The sequence below is a fragment of the Chiloscyllium plagiosum genome, unplaced genomic scaffold (assembly GCF_037043375.1).
Source record: "Chiloscyllium plagiosum isolate Xiang-an unplaced genomic scaffold, Cpla_swu_hap1 HiC_scaffold_9, whole genome shotgun sequence".
NCBI classification, from domain to species: domain Eukaryota; kingdom Metazoa; phylum Chordata; class Chondrichthyes; order Orectolobiformes; family Hemiscylliidae; genus Chiloscyllium; species Chiloscyllium plagiosum.
Genome location: NW_028270147.1, coordinates 108,951,661 through 108,978,439, shown reverse-complemented (window position 1 = coordinate 108,978,439; position 26,779 = coordinate 108,951,661). Strand labels below are relative to the sequence as shown.

General features: G+C 40.0%; 1 protein-coding gene across 1 annotated transcript in view; it reads right to left on the bottom strand.

Annotated features, from left to right (window-relative positions):
• LOC148149238 (immunoglobulin kappa light chain-like) overlaps positions 1-26,779 on the bottom strand; it is a 417,092-nt gene that overhangs the window by 87,330 nt on the left and 302,983 nt on the right. The window lies entirely within an intron of this gene.

The window sequence follows — 26,779 nt, the reverse complement described above, 5'->3', positions numbered from 1 at the left end:
AATGTGTTTTTTAGCCTTGCTCTGCTGTTCACATGAATGTTTATATCTGGAAAAGAATAAAAAGCTGGAAAAGTCTCCAGTTCGGTGAGTCTGCTCCGGGGTTACGTTTAACCGCCGAGCGTGGGTTGTTGGCAACCGCTCTACAAGAACTGACGGCTCCCAGTTTTTGTAACATGTAGAGTGAGCATAAACCAGACCCGTTGTGCGACACTGCGGGGAATAAAATGCCCATATTCTAGCAGTCTCGCCTCTTGGTCGTTTGTTCTGTGTCAGACTACTCTCCTACGAACCTGACCTTGAGAATTTTTTAAAACATTTGGCGTAGTCGAGCAGGGTCAATCGCAATTGAGGAGAGATTTTGATACAGAACAATGTTTTGGAAAACGACTAAGAAACCAGAAGAACAAACTGTGGAGGTCCCGACCGTCCCGGGATGGCATGGATGTGGGCATGTACGTGGCAGTTTGTTTGAGAAAGGATCCCAGTCCTGCCGAAGAACCCCTTGCCTGGGGTACAGCGGAGGATGTGGGCATGTCCAAAAGGCTGAAGCGGAGTTAACAGAATTGAATGGGATTGAACTGAACTGAACTGAGTGGAACTGAAGTGAATCAAATTGAACGGAACAAAATGGAACTGAGCTAAATTGAATTGAAATGGACGGAACTGAATTGAACACAATTGAATTGAACTGAACAGACCTGAACTGAGCTGAATTGAACTACACTGAATTGACTGAACTGAAATTAACTGAAACGAATTGCATAATGTAACACATGTATTGGGCCAAGCAGTGGAATGTGGTGTAAAATTCCAAGCAGTGGAATGTGGTGAAACGGTTAAAAATTATGTCCCAATACATGTGTGAATCTAACCGGAATGGAGGTGTTGCTTAGTCCCGTGTGAATCTTCTTATCTGTATGTAACCAGAATGGAATGTGTTTTTTAGCCTTGCTCTGCTGTTCACATGAATGTTTATATCTGGAAAAGAATAAAAAGCTGGAAAAGTCTCCAGTTCGGTGAGTCTGCTCCGGGGTTACGTTTAACCGCCGAGCGTGGGTTGTTGGCAACCGCTCTACAAGAACTGACGGCTCCCAGTTTTTGTAACATGTAGAGTGAGCATAAACCAGACCCGTTGTGCGACACTGCGGGGAATAAAATGCCCATATTCTAGCAGTCTCGCCTCTTGGTCGTTTGTTCTGTGTCAGACTACTCTCCTACGAACCTGACCTTGAGAATTTTTTAAAACACTACCCTAATCATCATTTTATTCCACACATAGCTATAGTAAACTTTAGGGTTCTGCTTTATTCTATTTGCTAAAGACTGCTCGTATCCTCTCTTTGCTCTTCTTATCTATCTCTTTAAATCCTTCCCAGCTGCTCTGTAACTCTCCATCGCCTCATCTATACCATCTTGCCCTCATCAACACATAAGCCTCCTTCTTCTTCGTAACAAGGGATGCAGTTTCTGCTGTAAACCACAATTCCCTTACCTTATCTCTTCATCCCGGTCTGACAGGGACATACATATCAAGAACACGCAATATCTGTTACTTAAACCAGCTACACATTTCCATTGTCTGCATCCCCTGCATTTTGCTACCCCATCCTATGCATCCTAATTCCTGCCTAATCTCATTACAATTGCCCTTGCCCCATTGATAATTCTTGATTTATGGCATATACTTATCCATTTCCATCGCTAAACTAAACGTAACTGAATTATGGCCACTCTCTCCAAAGTGCTCACCTACAGCTAAATCAAACACCTGGCCTGGTTCATTACCAAGGACCAGATCCAATGTGGCCTCCACCCTTGTTGGCCCTTTGAGATAGAGTGTCAGGAAATCCTTCTGTACACATCGGATAAAAACTGATCCATCCGGCGTACTAGAGTTATAGCATTTCCAGTCAATGTTGGGGAAGTTAAAGTTCCCCATAATGACCACCCTGTTCCTTTCACTCCTACCCAGAATAATTTTGCTAATCCTCTCTTCCACCTCCCTGGAACTCTGCGGAGGCCTATTAAAAAAAAACTCCAAGTACTGTGACCTCTCCTCTCCTGTTTCTAACCACAGCCCACACTACCTCAGTAAACGAATCCTCATCAAAAGTTCTTACAGCCACCGTTATACTATCCTTGACTAACATGACAATCATGGACCTGTTGCAGTGTTTCAAACTCCACGAGGCAGCCATACTCTCTATGACATTCAGACCCAGTCTGGCATCTCCTATGTCCTTAAGACCTTATGCACTGCCTGCGTTCCTCCATTTTCCCTTTGCACGTTCCCTTTCCAACCCACCCCACCTGCATCACTCCACAATTGGAGCTGTCAAGGCCAGAGGTCTGTGGAATAGCCTCCCTAACCTTCTCTATCCTCCTTTAAGATGTATTTTTAAATCATTCTCTTTAATCAATGTCTTGATTGTCCATAAAGCACCTCAGAAGATTTGCCATTGTGCAAGATTCAATACAATGCAAGTAGTTGTTGTTATGGTCGTGCATTAGGAGAAACAGGAATGATGCATTCAAAATTCTAACAAGAGAGTCACTGATAGGCATAGTGTGTAGGCTAAATAATAACATCACATTGGGATGAGCAATAGACAAATAAATAACTAATGCCTGTAAAAATGGTACGGCTATTATCACGGGTGATTTTAATCTACATTTAGATTGGTCGAAACAGCTCACTCAGGGTCACCTTGAGGAGTTCATTACGTGTATCCACGATAGTTTTCTTGAATAGTATGAAATGGTACCAACAAGGAGCAAGCTATCCAAGATGTGGCCCCTGTGCAATGAGAATAATTAATGACCTCAGAGTTAGGGATCCTCTTGGAAGAAGTGATCACTGTATTGAGAATTTAGAATACATATGGAGAGTGTGAAGATAAAATCTAATACCTGAGTCCTGTGCTTGAACACAGGGAACTACAATAGAATGAGGGAGAACCTGGATAAAGTAGACTGGAAACAAAGATTTTATGGTGGGACAGTTGATGGGCAGTGGAAGATTTTAAAAGACATTTTACAAAGTGCATCAGCAAAGGTATATTCCAGTGAAAAGGAAGGACTGTAAGAAAAGGCATACTCTGCATTGGGTATCTAAGGAATGCGATCAAATTGAAAGACATACAAAGTGGCCAAAAACAGCATGAAACTAGAACTGGGAAAACTTTAAAGGTCAGCAGAAAGCCACAGAAGAGCTATAAAGAAAAGTAAGATAGAACATGAGGAAATTAAACTAGCACAGACTATAAAGACAGGTAGCAAAAGTTTGTTTATATATATATATATATATATATATATATATATGAGAAAAGGGTGTACAGTAAAAGTTGGTCCTTTGGAAAATGAGAAGGTGCATTTAGTTATGGGATATCACAGTGGGGGATACTAAAATCATGCCTATAATTAGCAAAGAGACAAATCCAGGTGAGGATTTGGAAACTATCATTATTACAGAACAGCTAGTGATGGACTGTTGGAGGTATTTGAGCTAATGATAGAAAAGTCTCCTGACCCTGACGGAATGCATCCCAGGTTACTAAAAGAGATGCCAGGAGATATAGTAAATGCACTGGTAGTAATTTTCCAAAATTCACTGGACTCTGTGGCGGTCCCAGCAGATTGGAAAGCAGCAAAAGTGACGCCACTGTTTTAAAAAGGAGGTGGACAAAAGGTGGGGAATTATACACCAGTTAGCTTATTCTTTGTAGTGGGAAAGATGCTTGGGTCTATTATCAAGGAAGGAATAGCAGGGAATCTTAATAGAAATTGTCTCATTGGACAGACACAGCATGGGTTCATGAATGGCAGGTCATGCTTGACAAATCTTTTGAAATTCTGTGAAGACATTTCCAGCAAGGTCGACAACGGGAAACCAATGGATACAGTGTACCTAGATTTCCAAAAGGCCTTCAACAAGGTGTTGTGCAAGAGGCTGTTGCATAACATAAGGGTGCATGGTGTTCGGGGTAGAGTATTAGCATGGATAGGAGATTGGTTGACTAACAGGAAGCAAAGTGTGGGGATAAATGAGTATTATCGTGGCTGGCAATCAATGACTAGTAGTGTGCCTCAGGGATCAGTGCTGGGACTGCGATTATTTAGAATTGATACAGATGATTTGGAGTTGGGGACCACATGTAGGGTGTCAAAGTTTGCATATGACACTAAGATGAGTAGCAGAACAAAGTGTGCTGAGGAGCATAGATACTTTGATTGAGTGGGCAATGATCTGGCAAATGGAATAGAATGTTCAAAAATGTAAAGTCATACTGTTTGGTTGGAGTAACTTTTTTTTAAAAAGTTATTACTTGAATTTTTAAAACGTTGCATCATTTGCTATGCAGAGGCACTTGAGTATCCTTGTGCATGAAGGTTGGTCACCAGGTACAACAATCAATTCAGAAGGCAAATGAAATTTTGTCCTTCATTGCTGAAGGGATCGTGTTTAAAAGCAGAGGTTAGGTTCCAGCTGTATTGGGTGCTGGTGAGGCCAGACCTGGAGTGCTGCATGTAGTTTTTATCTCCTTAGTTGAGAAAGGATGTACTGGCACTACAGGGGGTGCAGAGGAGGTTAACTAGGTTGATTCCGGAGTTGAGGGGGTTGGCTTAACAGAGACTGGGTAGATTGGGATTATATTCATTGGAATTCAGAAGAATGGAAACATATAAAATAATGAATGGAATGGATAAAATAGAAGTAGAGAGGATGTTTCCACTGGCAGGTGAAGCTAGGACAAGACGGCATCACCTCAAGATTAGAGGCAGCAAATTTAGGACTGAATTGAGAAGGAACTATTTAACCTCTATGGAATTCATTGCTCAATAAACGTTTTTGAAGCTAAGGTAGTTTTATTAAAAAAGAAACAATTAATGAAGGAATATGGTGAGAACGTGGGTAAATCATTCTGCGTACACGAAATGATCAGCCATGATCGTATTGAATGGCAGAGCAGGCTCGAAGGACTTCTCCTGTTTCTAGTTCTTTTGTTCTTATGCATTCCTCCCTCACTCGTGACTTGGAGGTGCTGGTGTTGGATTAGGATGGACAAAATTAATACTCACAGAACACCAGGTTATTGTCCAACAGGTTTATTTGGAAGTATTACCTTTGCTGCTGCTTCATCAGGTGGTTGTGTGATTTTTGACTTTGTCTCTCACTCTTGTAACTTAAAAAAAAGCAACAAAAGCCACGAAGCAGTGCGCATGCTCCAGCTGACATTGGGCCCCAGTGATTGATGTCAACAACAGACCAATGGAAAGGCAGGGGCAGAGCTGAAGCACCTGGCGGGACAGTTGGTCCTCCAACCAATCACAGGGAATGAGGGGCGGGACTAGACTATGCCACGTAAGGACCAGTATTATAGAAGAGAAAATTCGGAAGTCCAAGAACCATCCTAAAGGTCACTATTTAACATTACAATTAACAACTTTATTTTTTTTTAATTCTATGAGAGAATGATTAACTAACATCTATTTGCAACTTCTTTCTCTGACCTATCTTTTACTTTCTCTTCTACCACACTGGTCCGATAAAAAACACCCCAATTAAGATTGACCAAAACGTTCAAATTTCAGAACCATCCAGCTGTCGAATGTTCTCTTTGTATCTTCCTCTGTCTTCTTTTCTTCTCCTTAGACTTTCTGTTTCACAGGTCATTGATTTAAAAAAAAGGTACATTTCGGAGAGCTATTCTCCGGACAGTCTGCAGATATTGGTGGCGTGGCAGTTCTCACCCAACTTCTCAATTTTTTTTGGCTTTATAACCCAAAGCAACGAGTCATTTCATTCTTTCTAATATTGTCAAAATGCAAATTTTAAACTCAAGTGTAGTTTAGTTTCTTGGGACATAATTTAAACTGATTGATCGAATTTGATTTTATTTTTGTCTCATAGCAACCCAGGTACTGCCAGCTGCTGAACCAAATGTTACATTGTAAATCTTTCAGAACTCACTGTGTTTGTAAATCATTCAACTCTCTTATAGGTAATGTACCCTTTACACGTTCATAACACCTACCCTCTCAAAAAGAACGATCATAATGAAAACGCGGTCTCATTTGTTTTTCTACTCTTTAAACACACTACCATAACATACAGATAACATAAATCTAAGTTCACTTTAACTTCTTCCCATATACCTATATTTAACATTGGATAAATACAAATATCGTCTAAACTTTATCAGTTAAATATGTGAGAACCCATCTGCGATTACATTCTTACGACATGTTACATGTACAATTTTTAAATTAAAAGTCTGGAACATAAGACTCCAATGTAATAGTCTTTAAAGCATTCAAAGAATGTAAGCAGATTGGGATCCGCGTACACAACCATCTCCAACACGCTGTTTGTGAATACACATTAAAATGTCGTAAGGCTAGTACCAAACTCAATAGATTTTTTCTCAATCGTGGAATATTTTCTCTGGTGTGGATGTTGAGTTTCTTTAAAAAGTACAATCCCATCTCATCGTCCTGCGGCTCCAATTCCTATGTCACTAGCGTCGATGGCAACTTTGAAAGCTTTCTAAACAGTTGGTGTAGCTGAAAATGGTTTGGTGGTCAATATTTCTTTTTAATGGTTGAATGCCTCCTGGCATTGTTCTGTCCATCAAAACTTTGTGTTATTTTTCAGGAAATCGGTTAATGGTGCCACTACACTGCTGAGGTTTGGAACAAACTTCCGATAGAATCCGCTGACTCTTAAGAAGCAAAGCACCTTTTTCTTCGAGGTTGATAATGGAAATTCCTCGGAAGCTTTTGTATTTGCTTTCCATGGGGTCAATCTTCCATGACCAATATTTTGTCCGAAGAAAATCACTTCTGCTTTTGCGAATTCAGTTTTGTTTAATTTTATCACCAGTTTTGTTTCTGATATTCATTCAAAGAGGTCTGCCAACTGTATCAAGTGATCTTTCCATGACTTACTAAAGACCACTACATTGTCCAAATGGACCGCACAGTTTATGAACCAGGTCAGAACTCTGTTCATGAGTCTTTGGAATATGTTGAGTGTGTTCTTCATTCCAAAGGGCATCACTTTGAATTGATACAGTCCATTTGGCATTACAATTCAGAAACTTATTTCACTGTCTCTGATAAGGGTACCTGCTAGTAACCACGCATTAAATCCAACTTGGTGATGTAAGTGACTTGTCCAACTTTCTCGATACGGTCCCCCACTGTCGGTATTGGATATAAGCCTGATTTTGTAACAGTGTTGATCTTCCAATAATCCAAGCAAAATCTTTGAGTCCCATCCGGTTTGGGAACTAAGATGATTGGCGAGCTCCACTCGCTCTGGCTTGGTTCGATGATGTCCGCATTGAGCATGGCCTCCACCTCCTTCTGGACCTATCTAGCTTTGAGAGGATTAAGCCTATAGAAGTGTTGTTTTATCTGAACAGTATTCCATACGTCTAATTAAGGTACAATGACATTAGTTCTCCCCATATGATTCTTACATCTGTCCTCATTTGGAATAACGAACTTTTCAACTGCGTTCTATGCTCCCGAGACAGATAGTTTACTAACCTATTCCACTGCTCAAGGACTTCTACATTTTTAACATATTTTGAGGCACATCAAAATCCACAACATTTGGAAATGATTCCTCACTCTGTAGGGCAGTAACTAACACCTGTTTCTCCAATTCTTTCTCTCCTCTACTTTTCATGATGGCACACTCATTTATAACCCACATAAATGGGTCTTCAATTGTGGGAATTGGCAACAGAGGTGCTACTTTCATTACTGCCTGTGGCCTACCTATTATTTGGTATGTATGACAGGTATGCCAAAATTTAACAACATTTTTGTGCATTCCAGGTCAATAAAAATTATTTTGTCCCTTAGCCTGAGTCTTTCGTACTCCTGGGTGACCGCCCACAGGTAGTTCACGTGCTACCCATAACACTTCTTGTATCTATGCTACCGGCAACACAATCTGGTGCATTTCAGCACATTACTCCTCTGCACTAACCTGCAGTAGTCTCCATTTCCATATTAGGATTCTATATTTCTGATAATAACCCTCAGGAATGCCTCTGTCTCTCTTTCAGAGTACGCATCCACATATTTATCTTTTATCATCTTGCCTGTCTTTTGCAAATTCCTTAGCCTTTCAGGACTAAACACCTCTGTCAGACTCTCTGCCTGTTCAGGTTTTCCCTGCGCCATTACGTCAAACACAGTGTCAGCTAACAGAACCTTAACTCCTTCATCTTTGACTTTAGTTTCTGCTTCATGCTGTGACTTATGATAGTGGGATCTGGTTACTGAACAGTCTGGGAAAATACTAGGATATTTCTGTTTTAACTCCTCAGTTTCTTGGTCTTTCCTGGGCATCTCCACAACAAGGGATATTGCTCCCAATTTGGACCCTGCTAAATCATTCCCGAGAACAAACTGGATTCCTGGAACTGACACTCTGTCAGTCATTCCCGCGGTTACTTCCCCAGACTTGAGTAGGCACTCCAACCTGATCTTATGGAGAGGAAAGCTAAACTTCTGTTCATCTATCCCACAAATTACGACACTCTCGGGTAACAGCTCAGAAAGATAGCAAATTTGTTCATCTTTTACTATTAGAAACTGGCTAGATCCTGCATCTCTCAAAATTATAGCTGAACACAAGTATTAAAAGAGAAAGATAAATCTATGTTTTTAACTAAATGTGCATTGTTTGGAATAAAATGAATGAGCTGATAGCGCAAACAGAGATAAAATTTTATGGCATGGTTGGCATGACTGAAGTGTGGTTACATGGACGTCAGGACTGGGGTGTTAAATGTCCAAGGCTACTCAGTATTCAGACAAGAAGGAACAGCAGGTGGAGTGCCTGTATTGGTTAAGAATTATGTCAAGGCTGTATTGAGAAATGATATTAGCACGTGGGACAAAACTGAATAATCAGTCTGGTTTGAAATAAAACACATGAAAAGAGACCCATTGGTATGAGCTTTTCCAGCCCACAAACCACTCCCACCCCTCACAAATTACTTTCAGTGTAAGGAATAGCATGAACAAGGTAATAAATGTAGCTTGAGACAAGGGCACAAGAGTGATTATGGGAATTTGAGCATGCATATTGACTGGATTAATCAATTTGGCAAGGGGAGCCTCAAAGAACGATTCATCGAATATATGACGGATTATTTCTTTGATCAACATGTAATGGAACCAACCTGAGAACTGGCGTTGGTATTACGTAATGAGAAAGGAGTGATAAATCATATTGTAGCACAGTATCATCTTAGAAAGTGTGACCACAACATGCTGGAGTTTCACATTCAGACTGTAACAGAGAAGACAGAGTCACATTGGAGAGGTTTAGTGTTGCAGAATGATAATTTTACTGGCCTGAGGAAGCGCTTGGCCCGAGTGGACATGTCATAAAGCTTAAAGTGCAAGACATTTGAAGAACAGTGACAACTACTTAAGGAGATAGTCAAAACCCCTCAAATAAAATGTAATCCCGAGTGGAAGAGGAATTGTAAAAGCGATCCATGTCTTAACAAGGAAGTCAACAATAACATGAAGGTCCTTGCCTGGTGGTATTATTGCTGACTGCTAATTCAAATAATGTTCTGTGGACTCGGATTCAAATGCCGCCATGGCAAATGGTGGAATTTAAATCCAATATGAATCTGCAATTGAGAGTCTATTGATAATAATGAATCCATTGCTCATTGTTGGAAGCACCCTTACGTTTCATGAATGTTCTTTAGGGACGGAAGCCACCTTCCTACCTGGTCTGACCTATATGTGACTTCGGTTGATGCTTAACTGCCCTCTGGGCAATTAGGGACAGAAAAATGAGTGCTGTCTAACTAGCGACACCCTCATTCTTTAATGAATTAAAGACAAATACTTTACTTGTCAGCAAACGGTTACTAAAAACAAAATCAAAATGGCTACGAAGGAAAAAGAGTAGAAAACTTAAGAAACAATAAAGAATACTTCTCCGAGTTGAAAACGAGTAACAGACTGCTGAAAGTAAATGTTGGCCTTTGAGAGGATGAAAATGGCGAGGTAATAATGGGAAACTCAGAAATGGCAGAGGTAAAACCAACACTTGCTGTTTTCACAGTGCAAGGTGATTTCTTCCCAAAACTTAAAACAACTGCAAAGGATCATGATGGAAGTACGATGACGAGGAAGAAGATATTAAATACATTGATGGGATTATAGGCAGGTCAGACCCTCGGCCTGCAGTATATCATATTAAAGGAGGTAACAGCAGAGATAGTGGATGTGTTAGTTAGGATTTTCAAAAAATCCTTAGATTCTGGAACGGTATGAAGTATTGGAAAAGTAACAATGTGCAGATTGGCAAAAAATAACAAACTATAGACCAGTGAGTTTAACCTCTGTAGTGGGGAAGTTTCTTCAGTCAACCATAAAGTAGGAAATAACTGAACACTTGGAAACACAAGGATGAATTCACCATGTCAGCACGGTTTCTTGGTGGGCAGGCTTGACATACCTGCTGGAGTTCTTTGAGAATGTAACCAACAAGCTGGTTAATGGGAATGCAGCAAATGCTGTACATCTAAACTTCAGAAGGCATTTGACAAGGTACTGCGTAAAGGACAGATCTAGCAGGTTAGATCTGAGGGTTAAGGGTAGAGTATTCAATTGGATGGAGGATTGGCTGAATAACAGAAAGCAGAGCATTAGGATAAATGGTCTTTCTCTGGCGAACAGAAACTAGTGAGGATTCAGTTCTCAAACCTCAATGGTTTGCAATCTGCCCAAATGACCTGGAAGGAGAGACAGAGTGTAGTAACTACATTCATAGATGGTATTCAACTGGGTTTTCAAACAGGCTGTAATGAGGAGCTAAAAAGTTTACAGATGAATACTGATAGGCTTAGAAAATGGGGCAGATTGCTGTATCTGGCGGACGGTGTTTAATGTGGATAACTGCACAGTTGAATTTCCTACCGCCACTCCTAATTTCTATTTTCTTGTTTGGTCCATGTACAGTTCTTTGGATTTTATTCGCCATTGGTGGCTGAAGTAACAGGGGTCGAGGGGTTTTGTTGAGGGAGATGCAGGTTGCTCTTTGTGTAGGGAACATAACATCAGTATGGAGAAAATACCACAGTCAGGCCTTGTTGATTATGACAGCAGGCCTGCCAACCAGATGGCCTATCCCTGTTCTTACTCCCTGATGTTTAATTGCCTGGAGTAAACCACATCAAAACGTTGCAGTCAGACAACGTAATTAACATGCCCATTTCGTAATAAAGGGACAAATAACCATTTAGATCAGAAGTAAAGACTTGGCAATTCGTTTGAGATTGAATGACTATTTGCTGCAACTGTAGCCTGGAACTGGGTGATGGGACAACAAAACACATCAGCATTGTTGCAACTTTATAGCTTAGATATTGAGTAAAAATATTACATTATCAATTCTGTTAGAAAGTGTCCATAACCTATATCTTATGAAAAATGTTTCGAATGTATTGTGGGAGAATACAAACATTGAAAAAGTTAGAAAAGGAAGATGTGAAGTGGATATAAGTCTTTAAATAGATCCATGCATTTCAAGGGAATGGGCAAATATTGGTCTTTGGATCATCATTGGGAAAATGTGTCTGTGTTTGAGCACAGTGGCGATTTGAATGGAAATACAGTGTATTAGTTCAATGCACAGATTACCAAACTGAGGCACGAGGAACAGGAAACCTGGGTCACAAAACAAAACCTCTGCTTCAGCATCACATTTTTCAGGAGGTAATGTAAATCTTGAAATATATTAAAACCAAATACATTTTCAAAAGGAAAGTTTTTCTACAATTTACAGATTAACGGTGAGACCTCTTTCACTTTACAAGTGTGTCTCCTTATTACTGAGCCTTCGAGTAAGGGGAAGAGCTGCTCTCTGTTCACCCTATGCATACCCCCCATGCTGTTAAACACCTCCATCAGGAGCACCTCGCAACCTTCTTTGTTTAAAATAAAATCAAGAAAATCTATGCTTTCTTCCGTTTGAATACACTCTTGTCTTGTTACTTCTGAAAGGATTCACATTTATCAGTGTTAAATTTCATCAGCGATTGATCTGTACACCTGAACAACCATTTTATATCCTCCTGTACCCACACACGTTCCTACTCATTGTGAACCACCAGATCATCTTTGTGTCATCCACAAAATTATTTATCATTACCCCAATCTCCATCCCTCCCATTCTCATCATCATCGTTTATGAAGTTCACAACTGAGCCTTGATTTTCTCCTGTTCTTCAGATGTTGTTCACGGGGTAAGCATTGACAATTCCATTCTCTTGTTTTACCGATTTTGATGAATTTACAGCGTGATGCAGTTGAGTTTTATTTTACGAGGGAACCACAAATTTTATTTTGAACATGGAGCTGAATTCTCCTTTGAGACTATGCGCCTCTGTATGTTTTATTAATTAAGCTTGTACGTAATTAGTATTGGATTATGTTTAGGTGGCTTTCACAGCAACATTTGTGTTCTACGTGGACCTGGATAATTTGCTTTGTATCGTTCCCTGCAATAGTTAGAACTGAAGAAACATTCTGCTATACGATAGACACAGATTTATAATTTTGTTTGAAAGAACTGGAGTGATGATATTCAACTAAATTCTACATATAGACTCACAGCAGGAGATCAAATGGTCAAGTCCACCTTGAATTGGAAACAAATTATTAAAACATACGCCCACTTTTCTTCATATTGTAAAAACAGTTGCAAAAAAATGTTCTTATAAAAGCATGGATCTTATAGCTGGTCCTGGGATAGCAGGCTGCTAAATATTTGATGTAGTCATTTTTGCAGTTGATATTATAGTTTATTAATTTAACATTGTTTTCCTATATTGTTTTATTAACATTCAAAAACAAACAAAAGAAAGCAAAAAAAACCTCACGATTTTCTTTCAAACGAACAATTTTTAAAAGGGCTTTTTAAAGGTGGTTTACAAAAAAAGGAAAAAGTCTGTTTATGTTTTAAAACGTTTCTTTTATTACACCGTAAAATCGTTTTTTTGGTTTTGTAGAATTAATCAGTTTCTTTTTTTAAAAATAAGGAGTTGTACTTTCCTTCTGGAGAGTCCTACATATTTTCATCTCCGGAGAAGAATGTTTCCTTCTCACAATTTATTCAAGAGGAATATTTTTATTCATTTAATTAGCTGAATGGTTGATTTTATTTAATGTTTCGATGTTTGATACATATATGTATATATTTTTCAATTTTAACATTATTGTCTGCAGGTAATGAAAGTTAACAGAAGGTGTCATTAAAAAGTCCTGCTTTTATGCATAACATTATTAAGGTCACGTATAAGGGACAGAAAGGATGGCTGGAAGATTTAGAAAAATATATATTATTCAGCAATTCAGTCATATAGATGTGTGGCTGTCAGGAAAGATAAAAAGGTAGTTCAAAATTCTCCAGTGGCTATCAAAATGATTTTCAGCTTTTCGAACAGCTGAAGGGGATTGTCTCTCTGAGGAAAATGGAAGAGCAATCAATTATTGGACTCTTGGAATGATTCTTATGTTCAGCAGCGTTTGAGAAGATTTAGTAGAATCATTGCTTGAGTGGACTTTTCTATCAGGGCATCAACAGGAGATTCTGTGGCAGTGACTGTTAATTTAGGATGGCTTGTTGCTTTCCCTGTGCTACGGTTAGGAATGTCTAAAACATTTCAAGCACGTTGTTAAAGGTGAGATTAAGTAGCCAAACATTATTGTATATATTGGCAGGAATGACATTTTTAGGGAAGGATTAAAGTAGTACAGAGTGAATTTAAGAGGTGAGGTAGAGTATTGAAAATAAAACCTTTAAATCAATACTTTCTGGTTTACTCCCAATGCCAAACTTAACTGGGAAGGAACAAAGTGTTAAAGGAGAAAAGTCAATGGCTGAAGAGTTACTGTGTTGTTGAGGTATTTAGATTTTTGGGAAATTGGGAACTATTTTAGAATAGAAATGACCGGTTCAGAAAGGATTGGTCTAATCGAAACTGGGAAGTAAAGAATATCTTAGCATGGAGATTTACTTCTTCTCTGTAGGGAGACTTTATGTTGATAGAGATGGCAAGGGGGATATTCCAAGAAGTAATACAAATGGTCGGATGGATGGAGAAGTTTATGAATGTGAGGACAGCACGTCGATTAGAAAAGAGAAACGAGAGAATCAAGAGTATACAGTAATTCTGAAGCACGAAATTGCACTTATTTCAATGTAACGGGTCTTACAGGGAAGGCTGATGAACTCTGGACATGTTTAAGTACATGGGATTGGGACATCATATGTATTACAGAAAATTGGTTGAGAGATTTTCAAGTCGAGAGTGTAGTGCTGGGAAAGCACAGCAGGTCAGGCAGCATCCGAGGAGCAGGAAAATCAATGTTTTGGGCAAAAGCCCTTCATCAGCCCATTCCTGATGAGTAGCTTTTGCCCAAAGCGTTGATTTGCCTGCTCTTCGGATGCTGCCTGACCTGCTGTGCTTTTCCAGCACCAAACTCTCGACTCTAATCTCCCGTATCTGCAGTCCTAACTTTCGCCTGAGAGATGGTCAAGACTGGCAATTCAATGTTCCCGCCTTAAGTGAGATGGAAAGGATGGAAAAATGACATGTGGAGGGCAGGGAGGAGGCGGTCTGCCCTTTTTGATTAAGGAATAAATTATTGCTTTAACTTGGGAAGATATTTCTGAAAATTTATCCAGTTAAAATATGCAGATAGTATTAAAACTAAGAAAATAAATTTCACTTTGAACAGATTGCACTAAATGCTCATTTGTGACAAATCGTCCGTATAAAATATGTTGGTCAAAATTAAAAATAAGGAAGAAAAGAGCACGTTGATTGTATTGTACCATATGCTCTCTAATAGTAAGAAAGAAATTGAAAAACAAACATGTTAGGAGATACATGTAAGCTTAATAAGGTTGCAATAATGGGGAATTTTAAGTTTTTAAAAATTGATTGGGACTACCACAGTGTTAAAGGATTGGATGGTGAATAATTTGTCAAATATGTTCACGAAAATTTGCTTCATCAATATGCAGATGATTCCAATAGAGAAAGAGCTAAACTAGGCCTTCTTTTGTGCAATAGACAGGGCAAGTGACTGAAGTAGACGTGAGAGAATATTTTGAGTATTCTATCATAACTCTATTAGTTTCATAATGGTTATAGAAAAGAATAAGCCTTTCATTAATGTTTTTTTTAATTGGAGTACCATAAGTTTCAATGGCATGGGACACGGACTTACAAATTTTTATTGGAGTAGACTGTTCGCAGGTAAAACGATTTCTGACAAGTGGGAGGCGTTCAACAGTGTGACGACTGGAGTTGAGAGGCATTATGTTTCTGTTAGAGTGAAGGATAATGCTGGTAAGGTTAAGAAACAATGGACAACTACAGTTATTGAGCTTTTATTCAAGAATCAACGAAAACCTTAGTTTAGATATAGACAACTTTATTCAATTTAATCTTTTAGTCAATATAAAGGGTGTGGGGCATCATTTTGAGAGAAATCAGGAAAGCAAAAAGGAGATATGAGATAATATGGGCAGATAAGGTTAAGGATAATCCAAAGATATTATGCAACAACATTAACAGCAAGAGGGTAACCACAGAGAGGGTAAGGCCTCTCAAAGATCATGAAGGATATCGATGTTTTGAACCCAGGAGATGAGGAATAAAATCATCCCATTCCTAGTGCATCAGACAGCAGTAAACACACATTATTGCTTGCCCCTCACATTCATCCAGCTTGAACTCGATCTGCTATTTGTCACAAGGTCATTTTGTATTCTTAGAAACCCTTCTTCACTGTCCACTATGTCACCAGTTTTGGTATCATCTGCAAACTTACGGACCATGCTTTCGATAGTCTCACACAAATCATTTATATCGATGATAAACAATGAAAACCCAGAACCAACCTCTGTGGAACACTGCTGGGCACAAGCATCCAGTCAAAAAAGCAACTGCCAACTGTTACTCTCTATTTCCTGACATTGCAACAATTGAAAGTACTGGAGAGAAACCCAGCAGTTCAGGCAGTATTGGATCAGAGAAAAATGGAATTAAGTCTTTTTGCGTTCAACATAATTTGTTCAGAACAAATTCATATAAGACTCGATATGTTAACTCTGTTTCTCTGCCCAGATCCTGCGCCTTCTGTTGCATTTCTCCATCATTTTGCATTTGTATTTCAGATTTCCATTATCTCTAATATTTTGCTTTTTCTTGATTGGTCTGAATGTTGACCCCGGTTATATTTGGACAATATCCTCCATTCCTGTTCCCATCACTTGTGCCAGTGACGCATGTATTACACTGGAATCTGTTTCTTCTTTAAGTTCTGAAAATAAATGCGTAGATCTCATCAAAGTGATGTTGATTTAAAAGGACTTTTAGAGACAACTACGCTTGAAGTAAAAATAGGAATAGTTTATGAATTATGACATTGTGCGTTTTATGTCTAGGAATAGTTTATGAATTATGACATTGTGCGTTTTATGTCTAGGAATAGTTTATGAATTATGACATTGTGCGTTTTATGTCTAAACTTGTCTCTTCAATGTCTGAAGGAGGGGGAGAGCATCCAGTTTCAACAGTGACCCTGACTCAACTAACCGTCGAACTGAACTGTCCTGTGCAGGTGGAGGTCTGGCCTCATCTCCTTGATTACACCAGTTTTGTTTAAAAGACTTGAAAACCTTCTTCCCGAGGCATTATCCGTTAGGTAAAAAAGAAATGCACCCCAATGCAGCATTCAAAATTGAGACATGTTGGAATCTTTGGTCTTTTAGAACCTCTCTGAGAACAATTCAAGGACAACATAACCTTGTAAAGAGACCGGCTGGGTGACAGTTCCCCGATATATAATTGAATCATCAATATCCAAAGATGGCTTCGGTTTTCAAAAGTCCCAAAAAGTGGTTCATTCTTTAAAATGCGCATGTACATTCGTTTACTATAAACATGCAAATGTGCACAACTACATCACGATTCAGTGTGTAGTACTTCTATCATTGAGTGCCTCCGTTTGTCACTCATGTCTCACCAATGCATTGGCAATCATGTTTTCAAGACCTGCCCCGTGCACAGTTTTCTAATTGAATGGCAGTAACTACAGGCTCCAGCTTAACAGTCCAGCATTTGTGTCCTTAAATTTCCCCAAAAAAACTTCAATGGGTTATGGTCAGTGTATATGGTTGCCTCAGATACGTTGCTGGTAATATAAATACTGAAGTATTGTAGTGCCAGCACAAAGCTCACAGTCTCTTTCTCAACTGTTGAATATTTCTGCCAATGAACGTTGAAATTCTTGGAGAATTACCCAATAGGTCTGTCTGTCTTGTCATCATCTTCCTGCAAGAGCCCAGCACCGATACCCACATCACTCGCATTTAAAGCCACCTTGAATGATTTTACATAATCAGGTGTGTCTGATCATGGGGCAGTGGCTAACACCTAGTTCATGCCGTCAAATGCCTTTTGATAGTCCTCTGTCCACTGAAACTTCTTCCCTTTCTTTAACAATTCAGTGACTGGAGCAGTCACACTGCGAAAATGAGGCACAAACATTCGATAAAATCCACTCAGTCCCAGGAACTGATACTTTTGTCAACAGTACAGTAAATTCCCCAATTACCTAAACGTTTACATCTCATTGCATCGGTTATCTATGTCTAATAAAGTGGCTCAGGAAGGTAACTCAATAATTTATCCCAGTTTTAGACAACTACCTCATTTTCCACTTTACTTTGAGGAATGTTTGATTCAGAATCCTCTGAACTTGTTTTTTCCTTCTGTGCCGTAATCATTAACTCCTTCTCCTCTGGCTTTCCTTCCCTATAAAAGTACAATTTGAGCATTTTCACATGACATACACTGTGAGATTTCTTTCTGTCTGGAGTCCCTATCAAGTAGTTAACACTCACTCAATATCCTTTGTATTTGATAAGGTCCACTAAGCCTTGCTTTTCAAGGTTCACCTATCACTCGAAGTAACAGTAATACCTGATCCCCGATAGCATAATTGCAAGTTTTTGATTTCCTGCTTTATTGCATGCTGCAATATGTTTAAATGTTGTCTAGCCAACTCCTCAGCGCTATTAATCGTTCCCTAAAATTTGAGACCTAGTCCAAATGTGTGGCCTTTGAATTATGATTTACTATTTTCTCCTTAATCAATTTTCATGGTCCTCTCACTTAATGCCCAGAAACTAATTTAAATTGATGGAATTTGCTCTGGGCTAATTTGGTGCATTCGTGATCACATAAAGCACAAATGGGATTCGCTTACCCGAATCATCAGGATAACCCTGAGCATAAACCCTCAACATGGTCTTTAACGTTTAATATCACCTCTCTAGCGGTCCCCGCAACTTTGGATGGTACGCAGTAGATTTGTATTGCTTAATTCCTGTGACATTATAGTGAATAATTTAAATGTGAAGTTTGAACCTTGATCTCACTGTATCTCTATTGGTAGTCTGTATCTATTTTTAAAAAAAAATATTAGTTCCTCTGCAATTATTTTAGCTGCGATATTGCATCTTGGAATGGCCTCTGGAAACGTAGTCGATGCATCCATTATTGTTGAAAAATACTGGTGTTGACTTTCTGTTTGAGTTCGGGGACCTAGCCAATCAATTAAGACTCTTGTGAAAGGTTCCTCAAATATTGTAATAGTTCAGAAAAGTGCAGGGTTTATTATTGCTTGTGTTTTTCCAATTACCTGACATGTATGACACATCTGGCAAAAGTCAACCACATCCTGTTGCAGTCGAGACCAGTACAATGTATTTCAGCCTGTGTTTTCCTCCATCCTGGGCGACCACTAGGTAGTAGTTCATATCCCATTCGCTTCACCTCCTTTCTGTACCCCATTGGCAATACCATTTGATGAATCTCTTCCCAATTATCATCTTCTTCAATGTGTGATCGTCTCCATTTCCCCATTCGGACATAATTTTTAAGGTAATAACACTCAGGAATATATTCAAACTTCCTAAGGTATATGTTTTTTGTTACAACTCCTTTAAAAATTTATCTTTTTGCTGTAAATCAATTAGTTTAGCTGAGCTAAAATATTTGCATGATCACTTGTTTGCTCCTGTTTTGTCTCAACTATTTGATGGAACAAAGTCTCTGTTAATGCCACTTAAGCTTCCTTATCTTTACATTTTTGATCTCTCCTGTTTGAACTGGTGGCATTGGGACCTGTTTCCCCAGAATCAGGAAAGCTTCCACGATAAGACTCCTGCATTGCTCCAGTTGCCTGTGTCTCCACTGGCTTTTCAATCCCGTACACTCATACTGGTGAATCAGCTATATTTTTCACAAGGACAAATTGTATTCCTGGAGCTGAGAGTTTGTCCACTTTTCCTACCACAATTTCTCCACACCTTTCTGGGCACTCTATCTTCGCTTTACATAATTTTGCACATTTTGTCTCTCGGTGAATTTCCTTTAGCAATACCTTTTCTGGAAATAGTCCTTCAGGAGTACATCTCTCCTTATCCGTCAGCATCAAAGTCTGAGAGGATCATGTGACCCTTAATATTGCATCCTCTTTACCTTGCTATGTGAATAAACTTCCCCTTTGCAGGTATATTTTCTAAGCAGATCTAACACTTCCTCCTCAACAAACCTCCAATCAGCTTGTACACTCTAATGCACCGTTCTCGCTTCCACTGTGCTTTCTGCTACAAAACTCCCAGGCTTATCCTCTTCTCCTGCAACTTTGTTTTTTCGGAACCCACCAACACTGATTTCATATGACCTAATTTGTTGCATTGAAAACACCAGAGCTTTTAATCTTCTTTGTCTCCTTCAAGTATTTCCTTTTTACCATGTGATAAGTTATCATTATGATCTTCACCAAGATATACCTTTCCCTTTCCACGTGAAAATTTCTCTTTGCCACAATTTCTATCCCTCATTGACTGAAATTGATTCTGGAAGCCAAACCAAGTTTTTACAATCATTAATCACTAGACATACTCACATTCATAAGCAACTTCATATACATGCCATTTTAACTCTCTGCTCTTCCAAATGAGTTTGCATTATGTCAGGCAGTGAAGTTTTGAAGTCCTCCAAATTAGTTGTCTCTCGAAGAGCATCATAAATGTGCTCTCTTTTTAAAGCTCTTATCCATCTATCAAAATTACTTTTTTGATACTTCAAACTCAATATGAATTTGACCAGACTCGGCCTTAGATTCCTGAAACATTGTGTGTCGGCTTCTGGAAAAAAAGCTCATATGTACTTTTCCCCCTCCTCATAGGCCCCAGATCTCTCCTCTGACAGTGTTACGAATACCTTACTAGCCCTACCCACAGGTTTTGTTTTGGATCAATAGAACCCACATGCTCACTGGCCGCTGCAATTGTTTAGCTAAATTTTCAAATGAGCTGAAAATGGTTTCCATGAGTATACCGCGTATATCCTGTATTTTGTATATCCCGCTCTGTCTCCAGTGGTGCTTTTTCGTGAATATACCTAAAACGTTTCTGACCAGGCTTTGGACAACCAGGGGTTTGCTCATCCTCACGCTGTTCCTCATTCAGCTTACCTTCAGCCTTCATCTCCAACCTTTTAAGCTGACTTTTCATTCTAAGTGTCCATCTCTGAAACACAAATGCTGCCTCTTTTTCTTTCTCTCCTGCTAAAGCTATTTGTTATTTTTTCTCTTTCCTCTGCTAAACCTAGTCATTCTCTTTCTTTCTCTTCTGATTTTAGTCATTATGCAAACTGATTCATTTGCGATTGAAGTTGAGTCACCTTTGCAGATCCTGATGGAGTTTCCAGCAAATTGGAATGGTGAGCTACTGCTGCAATCATCTCATCTTTCCTCACATTAGGAGTTAGCTTCAACTCCACCTCGTCCACTAATTCCCACAGCTTGGATTTCATGTGCATTTTGTAAAAAAACCCAAAGTTAATTTTTCCACTTTCAAAACATATTTGATACCTGCAAGAGCCATTGCTATCCGAAGGTCTGTTTACTCGACCAAATCAGCAACCGAAGTAAGAGACACTAACACTGCCACTCGCCGACTAAATCCCACAAATAGCTCCATATCTGTTGAGCCCGGCCCCCCAAAACATTTTTAAGCAGGTAGCCCAGACAGTAACTTTGCTATTTATTGAAGGTTCCTGTATCAGCGATATTCCTGGAGTGAATTAACTGTTCAGAATGCCGAGTTTTAAACAAACAGAATTTATTTAACAAATTACTGAATGAAACACAAGGAACCGAAAATGGAATATCTGAATAACTTATCCTATCCAAACTCGACAGGGTATCCCGACTTAAGGATGTTGTTACAAATTCTTGCAAAATCCCAATAAACAAGGCCCTTATCACAAGGAGTAAATATGACGCAAAAAAAACTTAGAGGTTATGAGGTCAGAAGAGGGCGGCACGGTGGCACAGTGGTTAGCACTGCTGCCTCACAGCGCCAGAGACCCGGGTTCAATTCCCGCCTCAGGCGACTGACTGTGTGGAGTTTGCACGTTCTCCCCGTGTCTGCGTGGGTTTCCTCTGGGTGCTCCGGTTTCCTCCCACAATCCAAAGATGTGCAGGTCAGGTGAATTGGCCATACTAAATTGCCCGTAGTGTTAGGTAAGGGGTAAATGTAGGGGTATGGGTGGGTTGCGCTTCGGCGGGGCGGTGTGGACTTGTTGGGCCTAAGGGCCTGTTTCCACACTGTAAGTAATCTAATCTAAAAAAAAAGCAGAAGAAGGGGGAGAGCATCCAGTTTCAACAGTGACCCTGACTCAACTAACCCCCAAACCGAACCAACCTGCCCAGCTAGAGAGGTGACCTCAGCCGCTTGATTATACAAGGTTTTTTTTTTAAGACTTGAAAGCCGACTGCCTGAGGCATTACCTGCTAGGTATTAATAAAAGGGATCCAATGAACATTTCAAAATTCAGACATATTGGAATCTTTGATCGTTTAGACCCTCTCTGACAACAAAGGGACCGGCTTTGTGACAACATGCCACATTTCACTTTGGACTGAATTAAAAAAAAATGCTAGTCTTATTTCTTTGAAGTCAAAGTGTATTAGTGTTTGTGAGTTTGTCTAAAACAGTGCTGAAGCACATTCTGTGTTGAATTTACAAAATTGCGTTATTAGAGCAATGAGAAGAATGCCTAGACAGATGCATATTTCCTGTGTATTGTCAGGGCAAATATGTCCACTGTAAATCTACTGGTTGGCACCTGTTCTAGTCGAGGATGGATCAGCACGGTAACTACATCTAGATTGTGGTTTTTGGGGGTGATGGTGGTGGGAGGTTCAGGCGGTTACAACATTGCAAACAGACAATACAGCAGAATCATCTTGCCTGCGATAATAAAACATCCATCATTCTCCCTCACAACTAACTTCACTAAAGCAATTGGTAATTGGAGATGTGACCAATAGCCAACGATACCAACATTCAATCCAAGCCAGTTGTTATTGTGATCTGAAGGTACCATACTGAAAGGAGTTAACTTGATCTGTTTGTTCAGTGACTGTAATTGATTACAGTCTCCATGGATCCTAATTGTGTCACTGGATGGTTTCCCTCTCCTATTAGTAAGGAGAGGGAAACCATCTTTGTCTCGTTGTAGCAGCGGATGCATCATCTCCATATTAACAGGGAACAACAGCTACAGAGACAGGAAGAGGAGAGATAAACATCTCAGAATAGCCTGGAATGTTCCCTTAATGGATCAGAATCTGAGAACAATAGACTGGAATGCTGCAAAAATGGACAGGCGTTTCTCCGCTGGTTTTTTGTATCTTTCCTCGTCTTGGACATTACCATATCGGATATTCGGTGCACTGCTGATTATCCAGGCAGGTTACTATCCCTTTCTCGCTATTGTTGGTGTTCCTGGTAAGTCTCCCCATCTCTATCCATTTATTCAGCCCATAAGCCATGGTGAAACTCATTGCTATTTCTGTTATCTATATTTAGCAAAGACGAAAACTATTGTCTTCAGTTTCAAATGCAAATTCTATTCATTACCCACAAATTTTAGAACCACCCACACCTCCGGCCTCACAAACATCTGAGAACAAGACTATGCACAATCCCGATGTACCTTTTTGCCCTGAATTCGTTTATGTCGCAGTATTCTGTCCATCACTAAACCTATCCACGACCACGTCAATTATACCCTCCGTCCCCACCTTGGCGTCAATGCTGGTGTTTAATAAACCATTATCTATGCTTTGGTAAAATTATGACTTTATGGTTCCAACTCTCCTGTAAGCACTCTTTCAGTTGCAAATATTTCGATAACAACCTTGTTCTTGTCTGTAACGTAACTTCACAACAGGGACACTCTGAGTAGTAATGTCGCAAGAAATGTAATTCAGAGGCACAGGTTATTACACATAAAGGCACTGTTTCACATCCTACCACAGATGATGTCAGAACATATATTCAAATGCTGGATTTGGGAATAAAAGCGAGTTTCTCTAATAACAACCATAACATCACCAGCATTTTATCTATTTCACTGTTGTTCTTTGGTAAACAAGTCTAGCATTGTAACGTGGTCTGACTCAGACCCACAGCAATCTGCTTGGCTCGATACTGCCTGAAAGAATTACCTCACAGTAAAATACACTTGGTGATGGTCAACAAATGCTGCCCTTGACAGTGATGCAGACATCCCATGTAATAACAACATGAAAGGTTAAATAAAACAAAGAATGGTGCCAGAGATCAGAAACAAAAATAACGAGAAATTGCCAGACAACTGAGCAGCATTGGCAGCTTCGGGTCGAGAGAAAAACAGAATTGGCACTTCGAGTCTAATGACCATCCATCAGAACTGAACGTCGCTGGGAAATAGCGTAATTGATGTTGGTAACAGGGACGTCTGTTGTGAAGGAGAGAAGGATTGAGTTGAATAGATGTAGAAAGAGAGAGATAGAAAGAATGAAGCAGACAATGGGACTGTCGATGATCAGCTGGAATGGAAATATAAATGAGATTAATCTTCTTTATTTTTCTACTGTTCCCATGTTACTGAAAATCCTGCCCATTTAGGGTATACATCAAAGTCCCCGTTTAAAGTGGGTTATGTCCCTTTGTCTCTCTTCACTGAGTGTGATCATCTTCCTTTATTCATTAATGGATGCTAAGACAGTATTTGATTCCCTTTCCTCATTCTCCTTGAGAAGGTGTTGTTGATATTCCTTCCTGACCCACTGCCGTCCGTGGGCTGTCAGGAGTCAGTGCTTAGTTCTGTACGGTGTCATTTCTTTGAGAGTTTGTAGTGAGTGATATAACTGGGCGGCTGGCTTGGCCATTTCAAAGGCAATTGAGAGTCAAATGCATCACTGGAGTCACATGTAAGCCCGACCAGCGGAAGGTGGTAAATTTTATTCTCTGGAGGACATTAGATTACCAGGTAGGATTTTTTTGACAATTGACAATGGTTTCATAGCTTCATTTGATTTTATTGAATTCAAATTCCACCATTTTCAGTGGTGGGATTCGATTCTGCACCTGGGTCCCTGGATTAATAAACTGGAAATAATACCACGGAGACATTGCCTTCCCAGCATCTCCAACCATCGGCACTGGCAATAGTGGCATTGCTGTGGGTGTGGCTGTGCTTGAAGCACAGAAGTTCGCGAGGCTAAGGAATGAGTTTGCAAAACACTCCATCCTTCTTAATTTTGCATTTTTTAGAGGTTTAGTGGATCGGAAGAGCCCTTTGCGAAAATGAGCTGGTCATGAATCTTTGGTCATGAGGCGCTAACAGAATTCATACCAGGCAGCAAGTAATCATCACAGTAGATTGGATACTGTCCTTCATTGCGAAATGATTCAAGTATAGGAGTGAAGACATCTTCCTGCAGTGCCTGAGTGTTGTTCAGAAAGCACTTGGGGCACTGTGTACAGATTATCTCTCCTTTATAAGGAAGGATCACCTTGCCACAGAGAGCCAATGTAAAGGAGTTTCTCCTGACTAATCCGTGTGGTGATGGTATCATGAGGAAACAGTGAAGGAAATAATCAGTATCACTACAAAAACAAAGATGATTGTATTACAACTTGAGGGCTATGGACCAACACTCATTATTTTCAAACCAGAACATTTATAGTGTTATCTGAAACATGTGTTTTTCTGCAATATATAGGCAAATATATAGGAAGGAAACAATTAGAAGGATATGGGAAAAGTTCAGGAAAATGAGGTTAGCATGGATGGACATTTTGGCCAGCATAGACAAGTTTGGGCTGAACGGCCTGCCTCCGTTCTGTAGGACTCTATGACTCTATGATAACATACTTACCTGAGTGGAGCCTCGTGTTAGTTGAGAGAGAGCTTCAAGCTCTGAATGAACTGTCACTGCCTCAGTATGCAGCTGGTGTATGACCCTGTACTGAATGTCATGTTGTTCAGAAATTTGTAAGCAGCCACACTCTGAAAGAGTTCGGCATTCCCACCAGCCTCTGCCCTCTATAGAGAACACTATCCTGTCTTCTCAGAGATGGGAGATGCCTCCTTTTGACCTGGCACAAACCATCCGCTGTCCCTCCTCACTGTCAGCAAACCATGGTATCGTTAACGCAACACGTGTGTATCATTAGCAATGGAGCTAGGAGAAGCAACATGGAGCAGCCGGTCTGTACATTCTATGCTTCATTGATTTGTCATGTTGGAGAATCAATGACATCCTCCTTTGTGTTACAGCTTGGAGGGGCTGAATGGTCGTTTCTCTTCATGCATTAGTGTTTCAAGGGGCTGAATGTCCTCCTCCTGGTCCCAGAGAAAAGGTTCACGGACATTATTGGGTGACCTTTGGTTCCTGCTTACCAGCATGATGTACTGACTGGATTCGTTATCTTTCTCTGTATGTATACACAGGCAGGCGGCTGGAAGAACACAGCAAGCCAGGCAACATTGAGTTCTCCAATTTCAAATAACCTCCCTTCCAATCCACCAACTCCCTTCCCAGCCCCTCCCCCTCCCCTTCCCTTCCATTCCTCTGATCGACATTTTTCCATCTACCAGCCGGATTCAGTCATCCCATCGTCCAACCCAGTGGCACCCCTTCACCTGTGTTCACCTATCCCGAACTCACTGCCTTGCCTCCTCCTCTCTCGCCCTACATATTTATCTGTAGCTCCATTACCGCTACCCGCAGTCCTGAAGAAGAGTTATACCCAAGGCGTTGTCTTCTCCACCTGCTGATGCTGCCTGGCTTGTTGTAACCTTTAGCCTCCTGCCTGTCTACATTGGATTCCAACATTTGCAGATTGTTTTCCAAATCCGTTCCTGTGTAGTAGGACGGAGAAAGCAAATGGACTGTGTCTCTTCTTATCCAATAGTTTTGATGGCCAAATGGCTTTCTCACATTCCTGTGAAATCAGCTTGAGATGCTGCATGAGCTTCTTTTTTTTAACCACAGAAAGGTGCAGGGTCTGGTCGCACTGTTACATGAATGTTGCCGGCACTTTAACAGCTGAAGCTTAAATGTTGTCTAGGTTTGATACTTTCGCACCTGAGGAGGTGACATATTGTTCTGAACATTGTGTGATCTTCACTGAACATCCCCATTCTGATCGAATGATGGAGGGAAAGAAATTGATGAAGGAGCTGAAGTTGTTTTGTGTCGAGAAAGTTTCCCTGAGGATTCCCCACAGAGATATCCAGGGACTGAGAGGATTGATGTCCACCTGCCACATTGTATTCTGAATGACCCAACCAGTGGG